Source organism: Alexandromys fortis, unplaced genomic scaffold (assembly GCF_014885135.2).
Source record: "Alexandromys fortis isolate MF-2015 unplaced genomic scaffold, M_Fortis_MF-2015_v1.1 scaffold_36, whole genome shotgun sequence".
Lineage (NCBI taxonomy): Eukaryota > Metazoa > Chordata > Mammalia > Rodentia > Cricetidae > Alexandromys > Alexandromys fortis.
Window position 1 is genome coordinate 2,205,918 of NW_026067915.1, and position 19,854 is coordinate 2,225,771.

A 19,854-nucleotide genomic window follows, 5' to 3' on the forward strand; every position below is an offset into this window, starting at 1 on the left:
CAGAAATGGTTGGTTGTAAAAAAGACACAGGGAGAAAATGAGACTGTGTGTGTGGATTTGTTTGCGTGCGACAAGGATTTTTCAATCTTGTTTTTTCTTACAGTTGTTTCTCAAGTTAAAAAGTTTAGAAGAGGGCTAGGTTTGAAGCTCAGTTACACAAACGCCACAAAAACCTGGCATAGTGGCACCTGCCTATATCCCAGCACTCAGGAGACAGAAGCAGGATGATCAGAATTCCAAGTTAATTCTTAGCTATAGAACCAGTTCAAAGCCAGCCTGGGCTGCATGAGATCTTGTCTAAAATAAAACAAACTGGAGATTTTAGAGTACATACAGCTTATAAAACATATTTTAATATATAATAAACAGCCACAAACTTACCATCCCATGGGGACAAATATCTTCCCAGGGAAGCTCTGATGAGCCGTCATCAGTGTCACAAAGGAAGGTTCTCTGTTAATCATCTTCTTGGCAAAGGAAAGTGATGTCGCTGAGCCTGGTAAGGACTGGAGTCTCCCTTTGCCCTTTCCCTGCTAACCCCTCACTTTTTGATAGTTATCAAAACAGCAGGTAATGAGTGGAAGGGGAAGACCCGAAGGGGGAACAGAGGACAGGGGCTCTCACTCCCTTTCTTGTGAAGGACTCCAAGCCTGAGATGATGAAGGGCAGATTTCCCACTAAATGAAGATGTAAAATTGTAAAAGTGCTTTGGGGGATTATGCCTTGCTAGACCAAGACTGTGACTCAAAATAACCTAAAGAATGAACAAAGTGTTAGGTTTGGAGCTCAGTTGGTAGTGTTTTTGTCTGGCATGTGTGAAGTCCTGGGTTCTATTCCCTGCACCCATAAAAGCCAGGTATGGTAGTGCAAGTCTATAATCTCAACACTTGGGAGTAAAGGGATGAAAAATTCAAGGTCATTATTGGCTACAAGTTTGACATCAAGAACTACAGGAGACCTTGTCTAAAAAAGGAGAGAGAGAGAGAGAGAGAGAGAGAGAGAGAGAGAGAGAGAGAGAGTCAAAATTAGGTGACTATAGTTTTGTGAGTTTATTTTTGTTTTAAGATTTATTTTCCAATTATTTGTTTTCTCTCTGTGTGCACATGTGGGTCATGTGCACCTGAATGTATAAGACTGATGGGGCAGGAAGGCATCAGGTCCCCTGGAGCTGGAGTTCCAGGCACTTGTGAGCTGTTGGATGTGAGTGCTGGGAACTGAACGTGTGTCCTCTGCAAGAGCACTAGGTGCTTTCAACTATTAGGGCCTCTTTTCAGTTCCTATTCTATTCCATTGGCCTTCATGTGCATTTGGGCCAGCACCATACAGTTTTTGTTATTATGCTTCTGTAGTATAGTTACTATATTCAGGTAGTATAATTAGAAGTATAATCAGGTTTTTTTTTTTCATTCTTCCATCATCTTTCTTCTTAAGAGTATTTTGGCTATTTGGGATCTTTTGTACTTCCATGGGAATTTTTGGGCTGCCTTTCTACTACACCTATGAAGAATGCTATTGGAAATTTGATAGTGATTACATCGATTCTATAGATTAATTTCCACAATATAACCATTTTCACACTATTAATTCTGTCAATCCATAATCACGGGAGGTGTTTCCATCTTCTAGTGTCTCCAGTTTCTTTCTTCAGTGCCAAGCTGACGTTTTGCTCCTGGGAGCCATGCTTGTCTCATACCCCACACACAGCATTTAACCAAGTTCAAGGCACTGCCAATACCACAACAAAGCTGTAATGTTAAATGCTAAGAAAGAAAAAAGATGCTACTTATGATATACAAAGTGAACTCAAAAGTCCACGGTGAACAAAACACCGCCATTTTAAATACAGGCAGGAGTAGGAATGCCAACTTTTCTTTTGCTTTGATCTTTAATATGTTTCTGCGTGATGTCACTGTTATACGGACTGTTGATATTTTGTTCATCATGAGATTTTGCAGTCATTTAAAAATATTTTGTTGGTGTCTGAGGGTTCTCTTTTTTTTTTTTTTGTGGTCTGCTAAGATTATTCTACTTGAAGCAAAAGCCACCCTTACTTCACTCTAACTCTGGGATGTAGAGAATAAATAGATACATACACGCAGAAGGGAGGGAGGAATGAACAGAAGAAAGGAAAGTGGAAGGAAGAAGAAGAATCCTCTGGTTTGTTTTTGTTTACAATTGCAGCTGGGAGGAATAGCCCAGCATACGCTTCCCAAACAGCACTGTCTTCAAAGCACTGGCTGGAAACAACAGCCATGGTCTAATTAATAGATCCAGAAAACATGGAGGAGGGAGATGTCGCCTCGTTGAGAGGACTGCAGTTTATTGCTTGGGATGACTAAGGTCTGCAATAAGCCGCTGAATTGGCTCTTCCCATGCTGTTATTAAAGTATGAAGCAAAATGTTGTTGTGTTGATTTCCTCATTCCTGCATGTAAAGAAATCCCCTCTAAACCCAATAAAGTGTAAACAGAGATTTACAGCGCTGATGGGTAATAGGATACCTAGCATGCAACACTCTCTCGTTTTTCTCATCTCGCTCCATTTTCATCCCTTTCACTCAGTCCCCAACACTACCTCAAGGGCTAGGTAGGGGAGGCATTGCCCTACTTTATGAGCAAAGTGACAGTCTCAATTTCCTGGCAAAGCTGATCTAAGTTCTATAAAAATTGCTGTCGAATGGGAGCCGGCAGTCTGTTCTGTGGACTTCAAGGACAGTCCCTTTCCTGGATGCAGTGCGGTTCATTTCTGAAGACTTGTGGAGAGAAGCGTTGTAAGTCGCTACATTTGAGGGATTGTAGCTATAATCTGAGCTGGTTACCAGCTGATCTCCCTGAGGCTATATCCAGTCTCCTAATGCTGTTTCATATTAAACAGGTTTGGGAGTGAGTCACTTGGCTGGCACACACTAGCAAAGCGATTGCTTCAGCCGGGCTTGGAAACTCTAGGTCCTCCCTGTGCCTGGGGGTAGCAAACTCAACGCAAACCGCAGCTGTAATCTTGCAGGGCTCTGGGGCTGACTTAGCATTTCACTTATATAATTTCAGGCTTCATTTAGCATTCATCGTTTTCTCTTTCTGTGCTTACACGATCCGGCACGGTGTTCTCTTACACTGACACGCTCAGTCTACACACATTTTCCTTTGTTTAGGCAATGTTGGGGTGGAAAGGCAGTCGCGCCCTACACAGTTAGTGTTCCCTCACCAAATGATCAGGAAGCTCCGGTAGGCCTGGTGGACTGTTGCCTGACGTCCAGGTATGAATTAGAGGTGGTAAAAATTTGACACTTTGGAGAAGAGAAACTGGGTTTTCTGCTTCTTCCTGTTCAGGGTTCCATGTAAATTAGCTCAGGGGCTAAATAGCCCCCCTCCTAACCTCCTCTGACCTCGTTGCTGAGAGCACCTGGCTTTTGCCTGACTAGGGACAAATCAGGGCGTGAGCTCTCATTTGCCACCGGTGTCCTCTACACCCCACAGCGCTTAAAGCATTTTATGATGTTATTTCATGTCAAAAGTCTATTTACTCTGTCTGACTCTGTGCATCTGGAGGGATCGTGTCTTATTTTATAATCCCTCAAACGGTGGGCCACCTCGTGGCCAGCTTTCTTATGTGGCATCCAAGAGTGACACATGATCCCAGTTGCAAAGTCTCTCCAGGAGACCATGGGCAGAAATTATGATTTCTCTCTCTCTCTCTCTCTCTCTCTCTCTCTCTCTCTCTCTCTCTCACACACACACACACACACACACACACACAAACACACACACACACATACACACACACACTGAGAGAGAGAGAGAGAGAGAGAATGCTAAATTTACTATTTTTTAAAGTGCATGGACGCTTTGTGTGCATGTTGTGTGTGTAGCACATGCATGCTCTGCATGCCCTAGTGTCCATAGTGGCCAGATGACCCCTGCAAATGGAATTAAAGACAGTTGTGAGCTGCCAGGTGGGTGCTGGGAACTGAACATTGGTCCTCTGGAAGAGCAGCCCGTGCTCTTAACCACTGAGCCATCTCTCTATCTCTGTTCTGGCCTTTTAAACTAGTTTGTCTGCTGAGGTCCTTTATCGACCCATCTGCTCCTACTTTCCTCACATCCCTACGCCAGCTTCATTTACTCGCTTGCTCATCCTCCATCATCTCTCCCTCCTACCCTCTCATCTCTGGCTCCCGTCTTTATTAGATGATCCTCTTCGATTTCTTACAGTGCTCTGTTTAGTTCATTTTCCTAATCAGCATAGCAAAGCTCCGGATGTGGAATATACAGGCAGAAACTTCCTTCAGAGTTTGGGGGTGTTTACAAAAGGGGACAGAGGCCATGGATATATATTTGTTAATATTTTCATCTTATATTTATCGTTGACACCTCTGGACCTAACCCTGAATTTAGCATATACCAAGTTTCCATTAGATTGGCAACTAGTGAAACATATACTTGTGGCTTTAGCCAGAACATGCCGTCAAAGCTGATCCCATTAGTGACACCCTCTTCCAGGAAAGATGGGCAGATCTATAGTTTCAGTTCCACAAACCAGTGGGATGTAGATACAAATTCCTGACTGTTTTCTGACTGCCAGCAGAGGTGCCAGGTTCACCACGGCCACCCTCCAACGGAGAGTAAGCAAATCCCGCTCACGGCTTCTCATGCCAGTTGCCCAGCTCTCAGACATCCCAGATGGCCTGGCGGATGAGGTGGGGAAAGCCTTGCGAAGGGGCCTGCCTTACACATCGATATGCTACCAGTCTTGCTTCCTGAGTCTTGACTTAAGCTCCTATATTGCTGTACCTTAGTGAATGTCTTCTGTCTCACACTCCCTCACTCTTCTGACCCATTTCTGTGAGTGGGATTTAACTGTGGTCCACAAAACTGGGCTGAGGATGTTGCATTTGCCTCAGATCTCTGTCTTCTATTGTTGATCCCCTTCTGGATTCACCATTTCTTATCTGGAATATTTTTAACCCTACATTACTGTTTAGTTTAGTTTTGTTTTACAGTTTCCTAGCAACCATTTCCTTAACTCTTGCTGAATGAAAACTTCTGACACTTGTCTTTTTTTTTTTTTTTTCTTTTTGGGGGAGAGGAGTAAGGGGAGTTTTTCTATGTAGTCCGAGCTAGCCTATTACAGTGTAGTCCAGGCTGGCCCTGAATTTATTATCTCCCTGCTTCAGGGATTGCAGGAGCGCATCACCATCATGAGTAAGAATTATATATTTTTTTAATAAGATTCTGGACCTCAACTTCGAAGAGTCATGGTTTATGGGGAGGAGGAAAAGGAAAAGAAGAAGGAAGGAGAGAATGTTGGCCGCTATCCCAGGAGCAAAGCTCACTTGATGGTGGCCAGAGTTTCCTATGGAGAGCTGAAGTATTGGGTATCATGCAATGGCTAATCTTAGCTGTCAACTTGACGTGCTTAGGAAGAGGAAACCTCAGTTAAGAAACTGCTTCCATCAGATTAGCCCGTTTGCATGTGGGCATTTTTTTTAATCTCTAATTTATGTAGGAGGCCCAGCTCACTGTGGACAGTGCCATATTTGGGCATGTGTTGTAGAAGAAAGGTAGCTGACCATGAGCCTGGAAGCAAGCCAGTAAGTAAGTTAAGTGTCCTTCCTCTGTGGCCTCTGCTTCAGCTCCTGCCTCTGGCTTCCGGCCTGACTTCCCTCATGGTGGACTGTAATCTGTAAGATGAAATAAACCCTCTCCTCCCCAAGCTGCTTTTGCTCAGTGTTATCATCACAATAATAGAAAGCAAACTAGGACATGTAGTTTGGTGAGAATATTGGATGGAAGTGGCTTTGGATAGTTTGGCACTAAGATATATTGCAGTGGTCCAAATCCAACTAGAATAGACATCTTTAGCTCTTTAAATAAAGGCAGAGTTCATCTATAGGCATTCGGCATACTTTTGTTCAGACTTAGTTGTCATTAAATATTAGTCAGAGTTTGGTAGAAAATCTTAAGATTATATGGATAATGTTGGATAATATCAATATCAATAATAGTGCTCTTACTGTTTCCTTTTCATAGGACAATATTTGCTGTTTTTAGCATTTCACTTATAGATGAACTTTCATATTCTCAGTTGCTGTCTTTAACTGGACTGATAGATGTTAGTGTTAACTTACTGACTTAATAAGTAAGGTCTAAGTAGGCGAGGCGGGGAAGGTAATGAGAGGTAGACGCAAATTGAATACTCATAGATTAGCGCTCAGAACTAGGTCAGAGTTTGTTTACTTTCTTTTGTGTCTGTGTGTTTGCACCCCCCCTCCGCCATGTGTATGCGCAAGCCAGAAGCCAATCTTGGGTGTTGCTCCTTTAGTCGCTCACTGACTTGGCTAGGCCAACTGGCCAGTGAGGCCCCGGGATTCTCGTGTCCTCCTTTCCCAGGCACTGGGATTGTGTGTACGTGGTACTCTGCCGTCACCACACCCAGACTTCGTGTGGGCATCGGGATTAAGCTTAGTTACTCACACTGGCACGGCAAGCACTGTACCAATTAAGTTATTGCTCCAACTTCTTTTCTTTCTTTCTCCTCTTCCTTCTTTTCTTTCTGTTAGTGGGGATTATATTTATGTATTTAGGCAAGTGTTCTGCCACTGAGTAACATTCTCTGCTCTTTAAAAACATTAAAAAAAATTTTTTTTAAAGATAAGGTCTCATTAAATTACTCAGACTGGCCTAGAACTTACGGTAGAACTCAGTCTATCTTGAACTATGTATGAGCATCCTGTCACAGTCTCTCAAGTAGCTGGATCCCGGGTTTTCACCACCAATCATGACTTTGTTTGATTCCTTTAAAAGAGAGAGAGAGAACTAGTGGCAGTTGTTGGTAGACTTTTAGAGTTTAAGTTGGCAGTGGTGACACAATTCTGGGTAATGGTCACATTCAGGATGAAACCACAGGAATGACTGGAGAAGGGGTGGAGAGAGGGTGGTGGGAACCTTGGCTAAAACAGCAGCTGGAACGGTAGAAGGTCTTGGAATGAATGAAGAATACGACTTTGAACACTGAGGATGGGAATCAGAATGAAAGTATGCCCTAGATATTCCCATGATGCCTGAGGATGCATGAAGTGCGTCCCTGGAAAGGCAGTTTTCTCCACTGAGATGCTGTTGAGCTTAAGGCAGAGCAGAAAGGAACCCATGGAAGAGTTTTATGGTATAAAAGGAAGGGAGTTTACAAATGGTTGAGGACTTCAGAGGGCCAGCAGAGGGTTATAAGAATAGGAAGATGTGCTAAAGGGAGATAGGGGTGGGTTAGAGAAAAAGGCAGGCTCCAAAGAGCACTTAGGGAGGAGGCAAAGAATGCCGAGGCAGAGAGGTAGGTAAAGAGATATTAAGTAGTTTATGAGTCTGGGCTGCTGGCATAAGGAATGCAGAGAGAGTACTGGGTAGCGCCCGAAGCTAGGTGCTGCCCACGTTATGATCTGGTCAGCAACAAGAGGCCTCTGCTCAGGGACACAGCTATCAGGTTGTTCAGTGTGCTTTACCACGAGCCAGCCTCAAATAAGGAAACTAGAATCATGAAACCTGAATTAAAGAGAAGAGAAATGCACACACCTCAGGCCTTTTGTGAACTGCATTGACTGGTTCTGCTAGCGGAAGGCCAGGCTTTCAGCTTACGAGTATTTGGGGGTATGTACATCAGCTCCAAACCACAAGGCTCGTGACCGGTGATAAAGCTTCTCTAAGATACCTGCTGTGGACTGCCAAGATGAGTACACCTCACCCAATGCTGTGCTGGGTGAGAGGCCCATCACCCAATCTTCGAACTCGGTCCACGGTGGGAAAAATTATGAATGCATTCCGGAAAAATTGGGACAAATTAAGTCACATAAACCTTGACAAAGATTATGCTGTGAAAAGCAGCACGGTTGCTGCAATGCTGGATCAGCGAGCGGGGCACTCAGCAGAAGGCGGCTGCGGTCGCCTGGCCGCCATAGCAAATGCTAAGGTTGGCTTAAGCCGCACCCTGGAGGAAATACGGTGCCGTCCCCAGGTTTATGCACAGTACTAAGGGAGACCGGTCGGTCTTCCTGGTTACCCCTGCTCTGATCTTCAGCTTTCCACGACTTCTCTTCCATCCCATGTGCACCCATGGAACTTGGTTCCTTTTTGGTTTCTTCCTAAATTGCTACTCATAACAGTTAGCGACGTGTTGTAGATCACTGACTGCTGATGTTCCTCCCACCCCCGTTTTTTTATTTTTATTTTTATTTATTTATTTTTTTATGTATGGACTCACTAGCTCAGACTATTCTTGAATTTGCCTGAACTTTGGACATCCATGTATCAGCATGTTTACCTTCTTATCTTGCTTCTTTAAAATTTATTTTAATTTATGTATATCTGTGTGTGTGTGTGTGTGTGTGTGTGTGTCTGTACGTGCAGGTGCTCCTAGAAGCCAGGGAGGACGTTGGATCACCTGGCATTACAGGTGGCTGTGAACTGTCTGATATGGGTGCTGGAAACGGAACTGGGATCCTCTGGAAGAACAGCAAATGGTCCAAAGCACTGAACCATCTCTCTAGGACCTCCCCCACTCCCCGCCCCGCTTTTCAAAGTAGTTTAGTTACTTGTCTCAGAACTTAACCTCTTCCTAACTTTTCAAGATATTTTCCTAAACAAGGTAGTCCCCACCCCAAGTGAGCTAAGTAGAAGGTTTTCTTTACTTCTCAATTTTGTAATTTATATTTATGCCCAGAAAACTTAGCAGTGTGTACATTTAACCCAGTTTAGGGGTAAGTTCTTTGGCCTTTGCCTTTCTCAGTTTGGCAATGAGAGCCACAGATTTAGGATCCAGAACACCGTCTCCCTAGGGGCTGAGGATCTCTTCTTATCTGTCGTAATTGGTCCAAACAGCTTCGACCAGCTCAGCCAGGGCACCCTTGTCTTCCCAGTCAACCTGTGTGAAGGCAGCAGTGGGGCACGTCTTTCTGCGGACCAGCCGCCCCAGCCTGGCCTTCCCCCATCTTCCGACACAGGGTAGGCAGGAAGACCACCAACTCAATGGGGTCTACACCGTGGGCAATCACCACCAGCTGAGCCTTCTTGTTCCCCACCAAGGTGTTGATTGTATTGGCTCCAGTTTCCTCAGCGTGTGCCAGCAGCCTTTGCTTTTTCTGCTTCGTCTCTGGCCTGTACTTGCAGGCAGACTTAGCAGCCCGGTACAGTTTCCCCGTCCGGGGCCTGAGTGAACTGATTAATGGCAGGAGGTACTTTGAGCCGCTTACAGGGGAAGGCCCTTTGCTGCTGCTAACGTAGCCAGGCCATTTGACAAAGTGTGTGAGATTTCTGTTGGGCTGGATTTCCTGCCCAACGCCGACGTTCTTAGACCTTTTCTCAAAGGATTCACCACCGCCTTTTTGGCCTCCTGTTTTTTCAAGACGGCGGGGGAGCAGAGTTGGGACTGGGGCCCCTTCTTCCCCTTGACCTTCTTCCCTTTAGGCACAAAGTTCAGCTAGAGGAGAGAGAAAGAAAACACTTTTTTTTTTTTTTAAAACAGGGTTCTTAAAACACCATGTCCGTGTGAGACGACTCTTCTCACGACAAATTCCCAGACCACCCGTACGCTTATTCCTGGAAAGTGAATCGGCTTCTTTTAATCTCTTTCAGGTAACAACGGGTCCTCTCTCCAGTCTTTCTTGGAACACACGCCTCAACATTATCGTCCTCGTTTCTCATAGGAGGACGGCAGACACAGGCAGCCCTTTGTTTAGGCCTTGAAAACTCGGTTTTTCTTTTCACCTCATTAGAAGGAAGTATTTTTCCATCCACTTCATTTTCTTCTTGGAATTTGCTAACTGGAACTGAGTAGTTACGTTTGCACACAAGGTTTGTTCATTAATTAATGGCCTCCAGGCTAGGTTGCCTTATCAGGACTTAATATCTAACCCAGTGCTGGCTAAACCAGAACAGTGCCAGATTTGCTGGTTGGGTTCCCTGTGTGATGACAAAGGCTCTCCAAGGGGGTGGGGGTGAGGGGGGGAAGCCTTTTGCTGAGAGCCCTTGTGAAGACTAAGGTCCAAGGAGAGCAGCCCAAAACCTGAGCATCCTTTTAGAGACCCATTTCTTGTTGGAGTGAGACGCGTGACTCAGGACTCTGGAACATGGAAAACAGAGTTCTGAAAATTACTTTCAAATACAGTCATTTTATTTTCTTGTCAAGACACAAAAATTACTGGTTACAGCCTTGCTTCTTCTTTCTGACTAAGGGTTATGATAGACAGAATTTTGGCCCATGACTTTTACTCCGGTAATTATATTATGCTAATGGGCGAAAGAGACGTTGCAAATGTAATTAAGGTTACTACTAATCAATTGACCTTAAAATGGATTCTGAGTGGGTCCGATGTAATTACTTGAGCCCTTAAAGCAGAGTGTTTTCCTAGCTGCGGAGGACATCAGAGACGAGAAGGGCACATGCAAAGTCGTGAGCTCTGAGGCTATGAGGAAGTGTACGAGGACCAGAGAAAGACTGCAATAGCAAAGAACTGGGAAGTAAATTTCTATCTCAGAGTCTCCAGGAAACACAGCCCAGTTGACAGTTTGGCCTGGGTCTCATGAGACTGTAAGTAGAGAAGTCAGGTGAGCTACACTGTATTTAGACTTCTGATTTACAGAAATGGTAAGATGGTAAATATGAGCTGGTCTAGTCTTCATAGTCGGTGAGAGTGTGTCAAAATTATCGGACATGACTCCAAAGACGTTCTATCTTTTATCTGAAGACAGTGGAGACCTCCTCTTTCTCTTTTGGGACAGGGTTTCATGGAATCCAGGCTGGCATATGACCAAGGTTGAGGTTGAACTCCTGATCCTCCTGCCTTTACCTCCCAAGTACTAGGATTACAGGAAGTGCCTCCACATCTGGACATCCCCCCCCCCCCCCAATCCAAGGGCTTCCTGCCAGCTAGGCAAACATTCTACCAACTGAGCTACATTCCAAGCCTTCACTGTTTCCTTTCCTTCTTCCTTAAGAGGGCCTGACAGGACTGGGGAGATGACCGAGTGCAGGCCCAAGGTCCTGACTGTAGCGTTTCCAAACTCCATTCATGTGGTGTGCTGTGAGTGCTGGGGACCCCAGCGCAGGGGCGGGCTGGAGGGGGCAGAAGGATTTCTGGGGCTTTCTGACAAGCTGGTCTAGCTGAATTGGTGAGCTCCAGGTTCAGTGAGAGATCCTGTCTCAAACAAACAGGTGGAGAAGTCTTAGAGGAAGACAGGGTCAATCTCTGGTCTCCACGCACACACAAAGAAGAGCTGACCAGGCAAGGGTCTTTATGATAATGACTTGTGGGCACATTTGGTAACTCTAGTCAAAGAGATGAGTGATGCAGGCTTCTGTTTTACCATTTAGGTCTGCACAGTCTAATGTGATAGCCAGTAGCCACGTCTGGCTTAAAATGAAAATGAATACATTTGAAATTTTGTCCTTTAGTTGTGTTAGCTACATTTTAGTTGCTGAATATTCATATTGGCTAGTGGCTACTGAATTGGGAGGCACAGGTTTAGAACGTATGGCAGAATGTTCTGATGGAGAGAATTGGCCTTGGATGATATAGTCAGTGATGACCTCGGCCTAGGATAAGAGCCAGTGATGATACCCACTTGCATTGTTCTTTCCTCAACTGGGGCATCGAAGATTCCTTTCCTCTCTAGTAGTCATTACAAAGCAGAAAGCATGCAAATTCTTCCAGGTCCAAAGAGATATGTATGGCTTTTGACTTTTGGTGGAAATGAGAAAAAAAAATAATTGATGTGTGAACACGCATATGTGTATGTGTGCGCGCACATGTATGAGTATGTGCGCTCTAGTACACCATGCATGTGAAGGTCAGGAGACTGCCCAGAGCTCCCATTTTGTCATGTGATTCTTGAGGAGTGAACTGAGGTTGTCAGCATTGGTGGACAGAGTTTTCACTTGTTGAGCCATCCCACTAGCCCTGCGGAAAAGTTTATGTCTCTATTTTCTTCTTGTGGCACTTGTATAAATCATCTCTCGGAGATAGAAAGCTCTGGTCTTAGAGTAGAGCATGCTGGGAAAAACAAGGCTAGGGTATTAGGTCTTGCTTTTTTACTTAAATGGAAAAAGAGTTACAACATGGTAAATGACCAATAAGTTCTCTAGTCTGGACTATAGGATTTCTCAAGGAAAACAGCAATAGCAAGGCAAAGCTAGCTGCTGGAGCAGGTCAGAAAGGTTACCCCCTGGAGCGAACAAAGCCAACAGAGGCTGCTGGAATTGCCACGTTGTGTTGGTCTCATCCTGCAAAGGGACATTAGCTCAGAAGAGGCCTATTCCCCAGGGGAGTATAGCCTTTGGCCACAGAATGAGACTTCTGTCTCAGGCTCAAACAATGAAAATTGAAACTTAAGAATTCCTGGGTAAGCCACACAAACTCTGTCATGGGTGAAAACTTGAAGGTGAGTCAGCTGAAAAGAATGGTTACAGGCCCAGGGAAAGAGCCTAGTTGTGGGACCATGAGACTTGAGTTTGAATCCTGCATCCATTACTGTCGTTGAACCTTCAGCTCTGAGACCCACCCTTTTGTCATGTGATGGAGATGAAATAAGACAGTCTCCAATTGTTGAGATGATTATTGATTGATTGATTTTGATTTTTTTTGTTTGTTTGTTTTTGAGACAGGGTTTCTCTGTGTAGCTTTGGAGCCTTCCCTGGAACTCACTCTGTAGACTAAGCTGGCCTCGAACTCATAGGGCTCTGCTTACCTTTGCCTCTCAAGTGCAGGGATTAAAGGTGCGCCCCACCACCTCCTAGTGAGGTTATTTTTTTAAAGATGTATTTTATTTTTAATTATGAATGTGGGGAGGGAGGGAAGGAGAGAGAGGGAGGGAGAGAAAGAGACAGAGACAGAGGGTATCTTAGGAAGCTTCCTGGATCTTCCTGGAGCCGGAGATATAGTTTATAGGTGATATAGTTTATAGGTGAAGTAGGTTCTTGAAATGAAACTCAGCAAGTGCTCTTAAGTGCTGAGCCATCTCTCCAGCCCAATCCTTGAAGTTACTATAGAGGCTTTGTGATATCCAGGAGGCACCCAGTAATCATTAATTAAAGCCATTAACCACAACTATATTACATTGAAAAAGACCATCTAAGCCTAACCCTTCCTAGCCTCTTGTGTAGCTTTGTCTCCATTCTCACCCCACTCACCATTCCTACTGTTGAGCCTCTAATGTAGTCATTCCAATAAGAACGCTTGACATTACTCTTCTCTTGAACACCCTTGATTACCTGCAAGACATCTCACCTTTACCCCAAACCATCCCCAGAACACCGGGTTCTCTACGTGTCCCTTAAGATTTCCACCAAGACTTTTGGTCCAATATGTTGCTGAAGAAAATAGAAGTTACCAGCAGGGAATTCCCCCAAAGCTCTCCTCCCCTGTCCACCCACCTTCCCTCACTGGTGGACACACTGTGGTGGGTGAACTGTGAGGCCATCTTAGCTCAGCCTCAGGATGTGCTCTGTTCCCCAGCTCCTGTGTCTACAATTGGTGGGAAAGAAGAGAGACCATACATTTAGAGGAGGGTGGGAAGGGAGGAAAGAGAAGGAAGAAATACTGTAAAGGAGGTGTGGGGGTGTGCTCACATAGCCTTAGCACCCAAAGGATGGGTTTGAGATTGTTTTCCCTGACATGTAGGAAATCAGGAGTGGGTTTTGAGCAGAGGTACACCATGTCCTGACCTTATATCTCAGGAAAGTCAGTCTGACTGCTGGCTGAAGAACCTACTTCAGGGAGTCAAGAGCAGAAGCAGAGAGACAAGTTTCATTTATACAGGTATGAAAAAGTGGCCTGAGCTGGATGGTTGCTGTGCAAGTGATGTGAAGTGTTGACATTAGAATCCTTTTTCTTTTCTTTCTTTTTTATTTTATTTTTTGGATATATATGTGTGTGTGTGTGTGTGTGTGTGTGTGTGTGTGTGTGTGTGTGTGCAGGTGTTCTCACCTCTATGAGGCTGGGGGGTGGTTCATGTGCACAAAAATGCCACATATCATCAGGCAGAGGTCAATACTGGTTGTCTTTCTCTATGACTTGCTTTAATTTTAAAAAATTAAAGTTAAGCATTTATTTACTTTTATTATTATTGTATGTGTATGCATGTACAAGGAATGCATGCACATGTTTGTGTGCAGGTATGTGGAAATCAGAGGACAACTTCAAGAGGAGCTGATTCTCTCCTTGTGGGTCCCAGGGATTGAACTCAGATTGTTGGTCTTGGCAGCATAAATCTTTACCCACAAAGTCTTCTTGCCTGTCCTCTACCTTATATGATTTATGTTGCAGGATCTCTCACTGAATCTGGAGTTCATTCTAGACTGGCTAGCCATCAAGCCCCTAGGATCTACCTGTTTTTGCCCCCCCCCATTGTGGGATAATGCTCTTGTACACTGTAAAGATTTGTTTAATAAAATGCTGATTGGCCAGTAGCCAGGCAGGAAATATAGGTGGAGCAACCAAACTAGGAGAATTCTGGGAAGAGGAAAGGTAGAGACGTAGTCACCAGTCAGATGTAGAGGAAGCCAAATGAGAAGGCCTTACTGATAAAAGATACCAAGCTGTGTGGCGAAACATAGACAAGAATTATGGATTAATTTAAGTTTGAAAAGCTAGTTAATAATAAAACTGAGCTAATAGGCCAAACAGTTTATAATTAATATAAACCTTTGTGTGTGTTTTTTTGAGGGGAGGGGGATATTGAACAACTGTGGAACCGGGCAGGACAGAAACTTACATCTATACCCCAGTGGGAGGACTACAGATGTCCACTGCTCTTAAATGGGTCTAGGGACCCAACTAGTGCAGGCTTGTGCTACAAGCATTTTGTACGCCAAGCCATGTCCCGACCCCTAGAATTCTCTTGAAGGATCCCACAGGCTTTGCTGAGAACACAGTAGGAGAACAGTTTATATTGTTAAGTGGTGGATACACAGGAATAGTCTGGTTTGGACTCTGTCGTATGTGTTCTGACAGAGAAGAATATCCTTAAGCCTGATGAGAAAGACATCACCACTGGAAAATAGCTATAATAGTTTTAGTAAGTTGGGATTCTAGATTATTGTGATTCTCTTGTTCAATTTTTCTCAGTCTGGCCCTCTCTGTATTGATGAAGTGAAGTTTCAAATGAAAAACTGAATCCCAAACCAGAACAGGGTTTCCCATGTGATTCTTTTACCCTGTCGACCCCATTCTGAGCCATTAGAATTTATCGTAGCAAATAGAGAAATCTTTATTGTAAGAGTACTGATATTGGCATTAGTATAATTGGCTAGGAAGCCAGTTTAGGGGCAGATTCATAGAGGTGTTCCTACTTTCCAATTCCAATTCTACTGGTATCAGGAATGACTGGCAAGGACAAGATTGGAGCCAGTGAGATGCTGGACACGCAACGTTGATGGAAACAGCAACCTTTAGGGTTTGTGCAGCTTCGGGGCCAGCCCCCAGCGGAAGTACTTCCTTAAATGTTGTGCTCTGGGGTCCAGCTAGCCTTACCCTAGCCACTGCCCTGATGTCTACAAAGAAAGTTTTCAGTTTATTAAAACCAGGCAACTGTAGCATCAAGAACAGGACCCGTTCCCCCATTTTTAGCCGTGCCTATGAAACAGAAAGCTGTTGTCAGAGAAAGCACATGGTGTGGAGAGGAGCCATTTTTTTTTCTGGAAAGTGCTGTCAGCTTTGAAATAAAAACCAGTGGGAAAAGGGGGATGACCATTATGGAGTTTTGCTTCATAATTAACTCCACGAGCCATTGGAACGCCGTTTATTGAGGGCTGTCTGGATCCATCAAGCCTAGGCTTGACTCTTGCATAATGTTTCTAATTTCCTCGGGTACAGCATTTGAAAAATGTGTCCATTCCTTCCTGTCTTCTCTATACATATTACAAAAACGAACAGACGTATAATTGCAGTGGTAGAAAGCGCTTCGGACAATCAGGTAATGGCTTATTTTTAAGGCTGGGTTAACAATTTCCATTTTCAAAATGAGTTCAAATTGACTGAGTGATTTTAAATTAGCTCTTTGGTTTTTACCCTAAGCCACCGATAATGCCACTATTAATTTCAATTATTCAGAGGCAACATTAGTACACATGAAACAAGAAGAACGATAAAGACGGAAAGGAATAAATGACTTGCTGCAGGACAGAATGACATTTTGACTGACACAGAGGCATTTTTCCCCCCATTCACACACTTCGTGCTTTGACATTTCACTTGGCACAAACAGCTCACAAATTCTTGACCTAATCTGATGTGCTGTTGTTTAGCGATTGCTGACATGACATGTTTTAACCTCAAGCTTGCTAGCTTCCAAATGTTACCTTTTCTTGTTCAGAAAGGTTGGATGACCTCCAAAAACCAGTCCAAGCAAAGGCCTGTGAACCCGGGAGGTTAAGTGTGGTTGCTGTTGGCCCAGAGTGGAGAAGGAGCAGCTTGAAATTGGAGTTGGGGGCAGGAGGGTCGAAGTGTTGTATTTTTTAGGATATTGTGGAATGAAAAGAAGACAGATCTGTTGGGAACCCTGCCATCTTGAAAGAGACAATAGCTCCAAGCATGAAATACTGAGGAACAAATTTAACAAGAACTAAATAGAGCTTATATTGTTGTTTGAATAGTAAGTGGGGCCGGAGAGGGCACAGAGGTTAAGAGCCCTTGCTGCTCTTGAAGAAGAACCAGGTTTGTTCCCAGCACCGCACTGTGATTCACAGTTACCAATAACTCCAGTTCCAGGAGATCTATCACCTTCTTCTGGTCTCTGCAGGTGCTGGGTATGCACATAGTGTACAGACACATATGCAGGCAAAAACAATCATATATGTGAATAAGTCTTTATAAATAGAAATTTAGGGACAAAAATATTTAAATAACAGAGAACTACATCATCTTCCTACAAAGGAAGAATGTATGATATAAAGAAGTAACTTCTCAAATTACTTTGTATAACTTTGTCTCCAGGTCTCTGCCTGATGGCATGGAAGGGGTCACATTTCTACTAATATGCATGCTTTTCTAGTTTACTCATTTTATTGACATCTACTTTCCAGGTTTTTATTCAAGAATAAGCCAGCTAACATTGCTCTGCTCTGATATTAAAAATAATGTGTGTGTTTGTGTGAGTCTACATATATGTGAGTTTGCATGCATACTTGTGTGTGAAGGCCAGAGGACTTCAGAATTGCTATCCACATTCTTTTACACAGACTCTCTCATAGACCCAGAACTCACCAAGCCTATCAACCGGGTAAGACTGTCCTGCCATCAAGCCCCAGGGGTCCTTTTGTCTCGTCTCCTAGCATTGGGGTTACAAGAATGTGCTGTGATGGCATATATTTTTAATCCGTGCAGAGGCAGAGGCAGGCGGATCTCTGTGACTTTGAGGTCAGTCTGCTCTACTAAGCGAGTTCCAGAGCAGCCAGGACTAGACAGAGAAACCCTGCCTAAGAAAAAAAAGAAAGAAAGGAAGGAAGGAAGGGAGGGAGGGGGAGAAGGAGGGATGAAGGGATGGAGAGAGGGAGAGAGGGAGAGAGAGAGAGGGAGAGAGGGAGAGAGGGAGAGAGAGAGAGGGAGAGAGAGAGAGAGAGAGAGAGAGAGAGAGAGAGAGAGAGAGAGAGAGAAAGTGTGCTGTCAAGCCTGACATTCTTCCTGGGTTCTAGTCTAGGCTCATATTCAGGTCTTCATGTTTGCAAAGGCAAATGTTTCAACACCTGATCTGTTTCCCCATCCTTTTCTGTTTTCTTTCTCTTCCTCCTTCATCTACAAAACAATGTCACGGTAGCCCATGCTGTCTTCAAACTCATTCCGTAGCCAAGGCTGCTCTTGAACTCCAGATCCTCCCCTTTCCCACATTTCTGGGCTGGAGTTATAGGTATGTGCCACCACCCCCGACCTCTGGCCTGATTTTTATGGACTAGCAGTTAGAAATGCTTTCGGTAGCAAGTATCAAACAACTCCACCCACCGTGTTTAAATCGTCAGGGCAACTTGATCATCTCACAGCCGTAGTCCAGAGGGAGGCGGTCCCAGGTGTGACGCTTTGACTCACTCGACATAATCATCAAGGGCTTAATCTCCTTCTCTTTCCACTCTGCCACGGCATCGGAGGCGCCAATCACTTGGGAAGAAAATTGCTTTTTGCCCCTGGGCTATATCACCTTGATTCAAGTCCAAAGAGCCATAACTCCAACCACAGCATCCACACCTAACCGCGTCCAAGGTAGGAAAGTGGGTCCGGAACAAAAGGGCTTTCTTCTCACAAGGCTGCTTTTATCCAGCAGAAGCCTTTTCATTCCCGTTGACGCACTTCCTCTCCCCTTCCTCCTTGTGCATCTTACTCACCAAGGCTGAATCACGTCGCCCTCCTCTAGACTAATCCCTTGTCCAGAGAGCTTTGCCCAAACGCGATGCACCCATGGGAATGTGGCTGCCAGAATTAAACTACGGTTTTTGTTAGCTATGAAGAAAGGGACCTGGCAACCAAGCATCTGCACAAAGATATATAAAAAGTATGGGCACTGAGAGAAGCCCTCTTCAGGACCATGGCTATGGCGGCTCTCCTCTGACCTGCAAGGCACAGGCCTTCTCTGGCTTCGCTGATTCTGTTGCCATGACAGAGCATCATGGCTAAAGCAACTTGAGGGAGAAAGGGTTCCTCTGGTTCATACTTCAAGAGGGTCCATCATGGCAGGAAGGTCAAGGTGACAGTAGCCTAAAGCAGCTAGTCACATGACATCAACAACAAGGCAGCAGAGAGCATGAATCTTCTCTTCAGTTCACATCCCCTTTTTGATACAGTCCAGAATCACAGCCAAAAAAGAGGTATTACCTATAGTAGGCATGTCTTCCATTCTCAGAGAACCTAATCACTATAACCGTCTATAGACATACCCAGGGACCTGTCTCCCTGTGTTTTCTATATTTTGCTAAATTGGCAATTAACCTTAACCCTCATTTTTTCCCCTCAGCAGTTGTTTGGAGTCCTTAGATATTAAAGCTGCTTGGCTACCTGCAAGTCAGGGCAGGCAGTGGCTTTCTTAGTGAAACTCACTGTTGCCTGGGCCCCACAGCAACATTGGTAACTAGTCTTGCTGCTCACAAATGGAGACTTTGTGGCAGATCCGACGGTGGGCTCTCTCAGCATCTGTTCTTACCTTCTTCCCACCACTTCCATTTTAGAGGCTGGGAAGTTACCCGTCATCTTGCAGCTGTATTGCAGTGAAGGACAGTTGTGTTTGTGAAAATTTTGGGCAATGCCAGGTGGGCAGATATTTGCTGGAATGTCTGAGAAGAAATTCATTTTCCTAATAAAGGTATCTAGGATCGCCTTTCCATTTAAGTTTAGCACAGTCCTATGAATTTTAGGAGAGGACAGCAGCCAGGTTCATAGGCAAGCAATAAAGACAGCTAGAATATGAATATTATTAGAGTCTATATTTATATGGTAATTCCTTTTTGTTTCTTACAATTCTTTTATGCTTTGACAAAACTTCCTCACTATGGAGTCTATCACACATTTATCTAGTTTCGTTTTTTTTTTTTACATTGAAAACCCTATGCAGGAAAGTATGAGCATCAACAAATATCAGAGATGAGCACCAACTGGGAGTCTTTGCTGAGCACTGGGCCAGAGGGACATGATGCTGGGATAGGAGTGTGAAGCAGGGTTGTTGGAGGATGGAGCTCCCTTACAGCAATATTATTGCTGAATATCATCATCATCATTATCATCATCATCATCATCATCATCATCATCATCATCATCATCACATTGCCAGTAGGGCAATTCAGAAGGCAATTTGCCCAAGATTAAGTGAGATGTACTGGAACTCAAACCCAAAGTCAGAAT

General features: G+C 44.3%; 1 pseudogene; it reads right to left on the reverse strand.

Annotated features, from left to right (window-relative positions):
- Positions 1 to 8,723: 8,723 nt before the first annotated feature.
- On the reverse strand, positions 8,724 to 9,452 carry LOC126499958 (60S ribosomal protein L7a-like; annotated as a pseudogene).
- Between the last annotated feature and the right edge of the window lie 10,402 nt (positions 9,453 to 19,854).